At 40.3% G+C, this 9,891-nt stretch overlaps 1 long non-coding RNA gene across 1 annotated transcript; it reads right to left on the reverse strand.

Annotated features, from left to right (window-relative positions):
• Positions 1-4,058: 4,058 nt before the first annotated feature.
• Positions 4,059-5,282, reverse strand: LOC136570285 (uncharacterized). The gene is made up of 2 exons (XR_010785526.1): positions 5,094-5,282; positions 4,059-4,490 (listed from the first exon to the last, which is right to left on the reverse strand). It is a non-coding gene; the product is annotated as an uncharacterized lncRNA (long non-coding RNA).
• Between the last annotated feature and the right edge of the window lie 4,609 nt (positions 5,283-9,891).

Below are 9,891 nucleotides of genomic sequence, written 5' to 3' on the forward strand. Positions count from 1 at the left end.
AGTAAAAAAATAAAATGCTTTAAAAATAGAAAATGCAAAACATAAAAATGAAATAAAATATAATATTTGAAAAATAAAATAAATAGTTCAAAAATAAAAAATTAAAGCTAAAAATGAAATAAAAAATTAAATAAAAAAATTTTTAAAAGCTTTAAAACTAGAAAGATCAAAAATAAAAATAAATAAAAAATTAAAAAAGCTTTAAAAATAAAAAAATAAAAACTAAAAATTAAATAAATAATAAATTTTTTTAAAAAAGCATTAACAATAGAAAAAGCAAAAAATAAAAATGAAATAAAAAATAAAATTTAAAAAAAAATGCTTTAAAAATAAAAAAATAAAAACAAAAAATTAAATAAAAAATAAAATTAAAAAATAAAATAAAAAGCTTTAAAAATAGATAAATCAAAAATAAAAATTGAATAAAAAATAATTAAAAAAAGCTTTAAAAATCAAAAAATCAAAAGTAAAAGTTAAGAAAAAAATAAAAATAAAAAAATTTAAAATATGTTTTCGAAATATAAAAATTAAAACTAAAAATTAAATAACAAGGAAAATTTAAAAATAAAATAAATGCTTTAAAATAGAAATATTAAAACTAAAAAAAGATAAAAAAAGCTTTAAAAATCGGAAAATTAAAAAAATATTAAATAAAAATTAAATTTAAAAAATAGAATTAATTAAAAATAATTTAAAAACAAAGTAAAATCCGTAAAGTGCTGTAAAGTACTGTAAAAGTTCCATAAAAGGTAGTGCCATAAAGCGCGACTGTCGAAAAAACGCACCTTTTACGACAGTCGCGCTTTACGACACCTTTCACGACAGTTTTACGACAGTCGCGCTTTACGGCACCTTTTACGACAGTTTTACGACAGTCGCGCTTTACGGCACCTTTTACGACAGTTTTACGACAGTTACGCTTTACGGCACCTTTTACGACAGTCGCGCTTTACGGCACCTTTTACGACAGAGTTACGACAGTCGCGCTTTACGGTACCTTTTACGACAGTCGCGCTTTACGGCACCTTTTACGACAGTTTTACGACAGTCGCGCTTTACGGCACCTTTTACGACAGTCGCGCTTTACGGCACCTTTTACGACAGTTTTACGACAGTCGCGCTTTACGGCACCTTTTACGACAGTTTTACGACAGTCGCGCTTTACGGCACCTTTTACGACAGTCGCGCTTTACGGCACCTTTTACGACAGTTTTGCGACAGTCGCGCTTTACGGCACCTTTTACGACAGTTTTACGACAGTCGCGCTTTACGGCACCTTTTACGACAGTGGCGCTTTACGGCAGTTTTACGACGTTTTATGGAAATTTTACGGCACTTTACAGCACTTTAGAGTTTTTATTTTGTTTTTCATGTTTTTTTAATTAATTTTATTCTATTAATTTTGGGGTTTTTTTATTTTTTCTATTTTTAAAGCTTTTATTTTATTTTGTTTATTTTTTTATTTGTTTTTATTTTTAATTTTTCTATTTTTAAAGCTTTTTATTTTATTTTTTAAATATTTTTAAATTTAAGTTTTAAATTTAATTTTTCTTTTTTTAAAGCATTTATTTTTTTAATTTTGTTTTTTTGAATTTTTATTTCTCTATTTTTAAGGCTTTGTATTTTTTTAATTTTATTTTTTATTTATTTTTATTTTTAAACCTTTTTATTTTTTAATTTTTTTTAAATAATTTTTTTATTTTTAAAGCATTTATTTTATTTTTTAAATATTTATATTTATTTTTAATTTTTCTATTATTAAAGGTTTTTATTTTTTAAATTTTATTTTTAATTTTTTAAATTTTTTTCTTTTTAAACTATTTTTTAAATTTTTTTTATTTTTATTTTTAATTTTTCTATTTTTAAAGCTTTTTATTTTTTAATTTTTATTTATTTTTATATTACTTTTTTATTTTTAAAGCATTTATTATATTTTTTAATTTTGTTTTTTATTGATTGTTTATTTTTCTACTTTAAAAGCATTTTTTTATTTGTAATTTTTTTTTTTAATTTTTAATTTTTGTATTTTTAAAGCCTTTTTGAAATTTTTAAAATTCGTTTTTATTTTTAATTTTTCTATTTTAAAAGCTTTTTATTTTATTAATTTTTTATTTAATTTTTATATTTAATTTTATTATTTTTAAAGCATTTATTATATTTTTTAATTTTATTTTTTATTGAATGTTTATTTTTAATTTTTCTATTTTTAAAGCTTTTTATTTTTTTAATTTTATTTTTAATTTTTTTATTTTTAAGTTTTCTATTTTTAAAGCATTTGTTTTTTTAATTTTGTTTTTTATTTTTCTATTTTTAATTTTTGTATTATTAAAGCATTTATTTTTTAATTTTGGGGTTTTTTCGAATTTTTATATTTATTTTTTCTATTTTTAAAGCATTTATTTTTTTGTTTTTTATTTAATTTTTATTTTTTAAATTTTCTATTTTCAAAGTTTTTGAATTTTTAAATTTTATTTTTTATTTATTTTTATTCTTAATTTTTTATTTTTAAAGCATTTATTTTTTAATTTTATTTTTTATTTAATTTTTATTTTTAATTTTTCTATTTTCAAAGCTTTTTTATTGTTTAATTTTATTTTTTATTTAATTTTTATTTTTAATTTTATATTTTGAAACCTTTTTTTAATTTTTAATTTAATTTTTTATTTCTATTTTTAATTTTTCTTTTTTTAAACCTTTTAATTTTATTCATTTTTAATTTAATTTTTATATTTAATTTTTCTATTTTTAAAGCATTTATTATATTTTTTAATTTTGTTTTGTATTAAATTTTTATTTTTAATTTTTCTATTTTTAAAGCATTTATTTTATTTATTTAATTTTATTTTCATTTAATTGTTATTTTTAGTTTTTCTATTTTTAAAGCATTTTTTAAATTTTATTTTTTATTTAATTTTTATTTTTAATTTTTCTCTTTTTAAAGCATTTTATTTTTTTAATTTTCTTTTTATTTTTTAGTTCTCATTTTTCTATTTTTAAAGCATTTATTTTTTTAATTTTGTTTTTTATTTAATTTTTTTTTTAATTTTTCTATTTTTAAAGCTTTTTATTTTATTTTATTTGGTGCTGCCCAGACCAATTTAAGCTGGTGATTGTGGTGGTGTTTGAGGGTCTTGCATTACGGCACTACATTTTATGGAACGTGTACAGCACTTTACAGCACTTTACAGTTTGGTTCTTTTATTATTTATTTTTAATTAATTTTGTTATTTTACTTATTTTTATTTTTAATTTTTCTATTTTTAAAGCATTTTATTACATTTTATTTGGTGCTGCCCAAACCTGCTGGAGTGCATTTTTATACTTTGTAATACTTTGAAGTAATTTTTCCCAAATGGTTTATCCCAAACTGTACCCCCCTCCCTTTACCTGTGTTATCCCTCTCCCGGGATGAGATCATAGCCAAACCCCCACCCTGGCTCTCTGTCAATCACTCAGCCTCCCATCCCCCCCATGCAGAAGTTTCAGTCCAAGTCCTCGAGTGATTAGCCAGAGGCTGGGGGTCAGCCCCCAAGCCTTGCCCCATACGCTGTCCTATATGTCTATCCCCCAGCATCCATCCCTTAGGGTCACTTAATGGTTGGTAGGATGTTATCTACTTTTGGTTTCCACCTCCCTTTAAATGTAACCTTGGCACATCTCCCGGGGCTCTGGGCAGGAGCCCCCTGAGGTGCAGGAGCTCCTATGGGACTCCTAATAAAACCTTGCATTAACCCCTGCTAAGAGTCGGCCCTTTATCTTCTACGGCTGTCTCTGGTGTCTCTTCTGCTGCAAAGGCGACCAGCCCAGGTGCCCTCAGCACCCTCGGGGCACACACAGAGAGTGTCTGCCCCCAGCCCAGGTGCCCTCAGCACCCTCGGGGCACAGAGGGTGTCTCCCCGCTGTTGGCCGTGTCGGGGCTGCCCCCCCCCCCGGTGTCTGCCAACTCGGGACCGGCCGAGGGTTCCTGAGAGGCTCGCACAAACCCGCTCGGCCGCTGATTGTGGTGGTGTTTGAGGGTCCTCCAGGACAAGGGAGGAGATGAGAATCTTGACTCCCCCTTTCAGAAGGCTGAAATATTATTTTATGATCTCTATTATATTAAAAGAAAATGAGATATTAGAACTACACTAAAAGAGCAAGGAGACATCAGAAAGCTGGAAAGGAATGAATAATAAAAACCTGGGACTGCTCACAGCCCCGACACCGCTGGACCATGATTGGTCATCAAGTAGAAACAATGCACAGGAGACCAACCCAAGATGCCCCTGTTGCTAAACCATCTCCAGCCCACACTCCACAGCCAGCAGATTGTTATTGGTTCCATTTCTGTTCTGAGGCTTCTCAGGAGAAAAAACCCAGCAAAAGGATTTTCATCAAACACGTCAGTGCCAGCTGATGGCACAGGCAGCATCGGCTGCCAGAGGTCACTGTGTCATCCCTGCCAGCCCAGGCGTCACAGCAAGGAGGAGAGAGTTCACCCTGTGCTCACCCTGCAATACAGAGCAATACAACACAACACACACATTAACACAAGATGATAACCTTTTTCTATTTTCATTACTTGTGGATTTATTGTTACAGGACACCCAAAACAACAAAAGCACACAAAAAACAGCACTCATCTACCATTAACACCCCCTTCAAATGACACACAAACTCACCATCCCTCTGATCACAACTGCTAAATTACACCCCAGTAATCATTGGTCCTCGGGAACGTGGTTCCCTAGAGCCTCCAAAAATTCCTCCTGCCTGAAGAAATACCCGGTCCCTGGAGGGTCTCTGCCCAAACTTTGGCGATGAACATCGCCTGGCAGACCGACCGGGACCCGGGAAAAAAAACCCAGCTGGGGGGAAAAAAAAAAGAAAAAAAAACAGCCGGGGGGGTGGGGGGGCTAAACCGGGCTGGGGATTTTTTACTCTAAATTTACAAATGAGTTGAAAAACCTGAAAAGCAAGTCACACACACAAGGTTAAATCCAGTCACAGCATGCGCTCACACACGCAGAGATGAGCAGACGCCGACAGACAGACACGTGCTCTCACACACGCTCACGCACTCCTCCCATTTAAACGTTCCCTGTGGCTCTTACTCGAGACGCTGAAGAACGTGCTTCCACGCTTCTTCTGGCTGCCGCTCCTCGACGTCAAATGGTAGATTCTGGGGAAATCAGTAGCCTCAGGGACCTGTGAGACGACAGGAAGCGGTCAACGAGTGGCTGACAGCTAGGACTTGTCCCCTCTCGGACCGATAAATTTTCTACCCTAAACCCCACTAAAGACAGATGAACAGTAAAGTTTTTATAACTGTTCTACATAACTGTGACTATGTGCCAGGGCAGGGCAGCTCCGACCATAAGTGGTACAACATGAGTACACACAATAAAAGCAGACGCATACAGTGCAAGTGTGCATGGAGTGTAAGTCCATACAATATAAGCCAGCATAGGTACACACAATGTAAGTACATACAGTGTAAGCCAACACAGGTACACACAATGTAAGTACATACAGTATAAGTACATACAGTATAAACCAGCATAGGTACAAACAATATAAGTACATACAGTATAAGCCAGGACTTGAGATAGCTCTCTGGAAGATTAATTCTTGAGCCCTGTACCCTTCGAGAAGATGAACCTACAGAACTACTGCAGTCACGTGAGGAGGGTGTAAGACGCTCCCTCAGGAAGTCCAAGAGAATGGCGTGGAAAAAAAGGCACTACCAAAGCTGGTAGTGAAAAGTAAGATGGATGAGAACATCTTGTCCCTTTGAGACATTCCTGTCTCAAAGAGTAAAAATGTAAAGATGCCGGAATAAGGGATATCCGGAAAGGAACGTGAGTAGAATATGGCCTACGTGGCACGGAATAGTGCCGATAAAGCATCGAGATGTAACAAGGGCCTGTGACACGTAGGACGATGGACACGGACTACATAACACAGACACGGACGACATAACACGGACACGGACGACATGACACGGACACGGACGACATGACACAGAGACAAGTGACAACTGCCTGGCACTGTCCCCGTAGGGACCCGAGATTCCTAGTGCAAGGTGAGCCAGAGGCTGATGATGCCAAAGGAAAGGAAGCCCTATGACGATGGCACGTGATGATGAAATGTAACTCATTAAAAGAAGTTAGTGCCAAAGTACTTAAAAGGATGCTCGAGAGGCTCGGTGAGCCTAGAGAAGGAAGCCGACTGCCGGGTGACCGTGGCCATAGCTCCGGACGTGAAGGCGAGCTCCTCGGGGGAAAGATCCGTGACGACATCGAGTCAAGGGAGGCGGACGACGCAAAGTACACAAAAATGTGAAGATGGGTCGGAACTGCCCTGCCCGGCAAAGGCTCTGGCGAGGCTGAGGGGAAACCCTCTCCCTTTACTGCCAGAGAGCCCACGCCCCTACAGACCTCTCCCCTAAGCTGACATCTGATTGCCTCCTGTGAGAGTAAAGGCTTTTCCCCTTCTCCCAGCCGCTGGCCCCGACACTTAGCTTTTGGAAGAGGAGCGGACAAAATCCATCCTCGGTCGCACGTGGAGATGCTCTCCGTGTGTGCTTCGGTGCTGCCGTTTCCAAGCTTGGGCTACAAGCCTCCTCAGGGTACCTAAGACAAAACAGAAAACCTGACTATTGCCCTCAAAAACAGTAATCCCCGGGACTCCTCTGCACCACTGCCCCGGCTCACCTCAAATCTTCATTTGGCTCCGGAGGGTGCCCGGAAGAGACCTGCAAAGAGAAAAGGGACACGCTTAGCACGCTGCTGTGTAACGCTCACCTATGGGTCACAGCCTGCCTAAACTCCTACTCACCTGCCCTCCTCTGTTCCTTGGCGTGCCTAGGGCAACGACGGCACCTGCAATGAAACAAAGCAGAAAAGCATGCTGAGATACTGTGAAAACACAACCTCCCTAATCTGACAAGGATGCCACACCGATACCTTAAGCTCTCACCCACCTGGCATAGGCATGCTTGGCCAGGAGAGATGGCAAGTGGACCACCTAAAATAAAAACAAGAGGAGATGCTTAGAGCTGAACCAAAACTGAGACATCAGCAAAAACAACTGCTTCTGTATGCTATTCAATGCTCACCTCGCCCACTCGGCCTTGACTGGTGCTCTCGGCCTTGACCTCCTAAAAAGAGAGACAAAGAACAATGCTGTAACAGCCACCATTTATGCTTCCTCTCCAGAAACAAACAGTGACTGACCTGCTCGGGGGAAACCACGCACCTGGGATGGGGGCTCTGCCCTGGATTTTATCCTTCTGCATCTGAAAGAAAGTTAGGACAAGAGTCAAACGGTTGCAGGATAACTTAAGAGCTCCAGATATCTTGTGTCCATCTACAAATCCCACCTACAGTCCAACTACACCCCACATTACAAATTTCAAGTCCCCAGGACTTCTCATATTGCACCGGGCTATGCGGCAGGGCAGAGCAGCTCCGGCACAAATGTGTGTGCAGACACCCGTGACACAGGACAGACAGGACGTGACAGACAACGAGGACACAACACGGACAGAAATCTCCTGGCAAGGAAAATGGCTGCAAGGACTGAGAGAATGCAAAAGGAGATGACCGAGGGGAGACCGATGGTGAGCTGATGAGGCTCAGAGAAACCTGGAGGAAGAAGATGCTAACCGAATGATTTATTCCAAGAACTGCAAAGATGGATGCCCGAGAATCCTACAGCCAGAAGCCTCTACCTGCCCTCACGTTCTTTCAAGTCCTAGTCCGCCATAATGGATCCTGGCGGGGCAGAGCTGTCCACACAGCTCAGAACAAGACCTGAAAAGACATCTGACGGGATGCTTCTAAAGAGACAAGAGAGTCTGATGCCTGTCTGAGCTCCTGAGGCAAAAGTTCCATGGCCTGGGTGCCAGGCCGAGGAATGCAGAGATCGCAGATGCTAACAATGATGCCAGGGTTTCTGACAGGCCCCTCCAAGGCCTAAGGTAAAGGACATGACATATCCAAACACACATAACACACAAAAGACAAGTGACACGATACACACCGGGACTGCTCTGCCCTGCGCACCTCAGCACTGTGATCCAAAGTCAGGCTTTCCTTTTATGGGGCCTAAGGGGCCGCTTCATGGACACCCCCCCCACCTCCAAAGGAGACTCAAAAATCCCTCCCAGTAATTCCCAAACCAGCACCCTGCTTTCATCCCCTCTGTGGGTCGTAGCCCTCTACTTATCTCTCGCACATCTGGGGATGCCGGTCTCGGGTGCGAAGGAAGGCCGCCTCGTCAGCCGGGAAGGTCCTGCTGGCACTGGGCTGGTGTCTCTTAGACAGCTGTATTAAAGAAAACCAAACATCAGTGCCCGATCTTGGCAGCCTCTCGGCCAAAACCCCACAAGTCAGCTACTCACCGTGCTCCTAAGAACGCTCAGCTGCTCGGGCCGCACGCTTCGGGCACGCTCGAAGACCGAGGCCGTCGTCACAGGGGGTGCCTGGGTTAAGAGGAGATGAGGTGATTTGGCATGGCTGAAACCTGAGGGGACCCTCGCTCCTCCTCCCTACTTCCCCGACTCACCGCAGCTCCTCGGCGGTTCCTGACCCGGAACTCAGGGCTCATGAGAGCAGCAAACCCGGTCCATTGGCCGCAGGGGATGGGAGCCTGGCGTGCTCCGAGCGGATGGCCTAAGGCACAAAAACAAGAATAGAGACTTAGACTTGCCCCAGGAATTGAGAGCTCAGCAACAAGAAATGCTACTGATCACCTTGCTCTCCTGAACTTGATTTCTGGGATCCAGCTATACTTCCTAAAAATAAAGACAAAAAAAAAGCTGTAACAGGGTCACACTTGACACTCCCCCTGCAGAAAGAAATGGTGACTGACCTGCTTGTGGGAACCCCCTCACCCAGGATGGGGGGCTCTGCCATGGATGCAATGCATCTGCACCTGAAAGAAAGTCAGAACATATGTCAAACACCTGCACGCTAACTCAAAAGCTGCAAACACCTTAGGTCAATCTAGGAATGGCTTCTAGAGTCCAACTACACCCCACATTACAAATTTCAACTCCCCAGGGCTTCTCCTGTTGCACCAGGCTATGCGGCAGGGCAGAGCAGCTCCGGCACAAATATGTGCACACACCCGTGACATGGGACAGACAGGACGTGACAGACAATGGGGACACGACACGGACAGAAATCTCCTGGCAAGGAAAATGGCTGCGAGGATTGAGAGAATGCAAAAGGAGATGACCGAGGGGAGACCGATGGTGAGCTGATGAGGCTCAGAGAAACCTGGAGGAAGAAGATGCTAACCGAATGATTTATTCCAAGAACTGCAAAGATGGATGCTGAGAATCCTACAGCCAGAAGCCTCTACCTGCCCTCACGTTCTTTCAAGTCCTAGTCCGCCATAATGGATCCTGGCGGGGCAGAGCTGTCCACACAGCTCAGAACAAGACCTGAAAAGACATCTGACGGGAGGCTTCTAAAGAGACAAGAGTCTGATGCCTGTCTGAGCTCCTGAGGCAAAAGTTCTATGGCCTGGGTGCCAGGCCGAGGAATGCAGAGATCACAGATGCTAACAATGATGCCAGGGTTTCTGACAGGCCCCTCCAAGGCCTAAGATAAAAGACATGACATATCCAAACACACATGACACACAAAAGGCAAGTGACACGATACACACCGGGACTGCTCTGCCCTGCGCACCTCAGCACTGTGATCCAAAGTCTGGCTTTGCTTTTATGGGGCCTAAGGGGCCGCTCCATGGACACCCCCATCTCCAAAGGAGACTCAAAAATCCCTCCCGGTGGGTCCCTACCCTGCACCCCGCTTGCATCCCCTCTGTGGGTTGTAGCCCTCTACTTATCTCTCAGACATCTGGGGATGCAGGTCCGTCTCAGGTGCAAAAGAAGGC

This window comes from Molothrus aeneus, unplaced genomic scaffold, assembly GCF_037042795.1.
Source record: "Molothrus aeneus isolate 106 unplaced genomic scaffold, BPBGC_Maene_1.0 scaffold_30, whole genome shotgun sequence".
NCBI classification, from domain to species: domain Eukaryota; kingdom Metazoa; phylum Chordata; class Aves; order Passeriformes; family Icteridae; genus Molothrus; species Molothrus aeneus.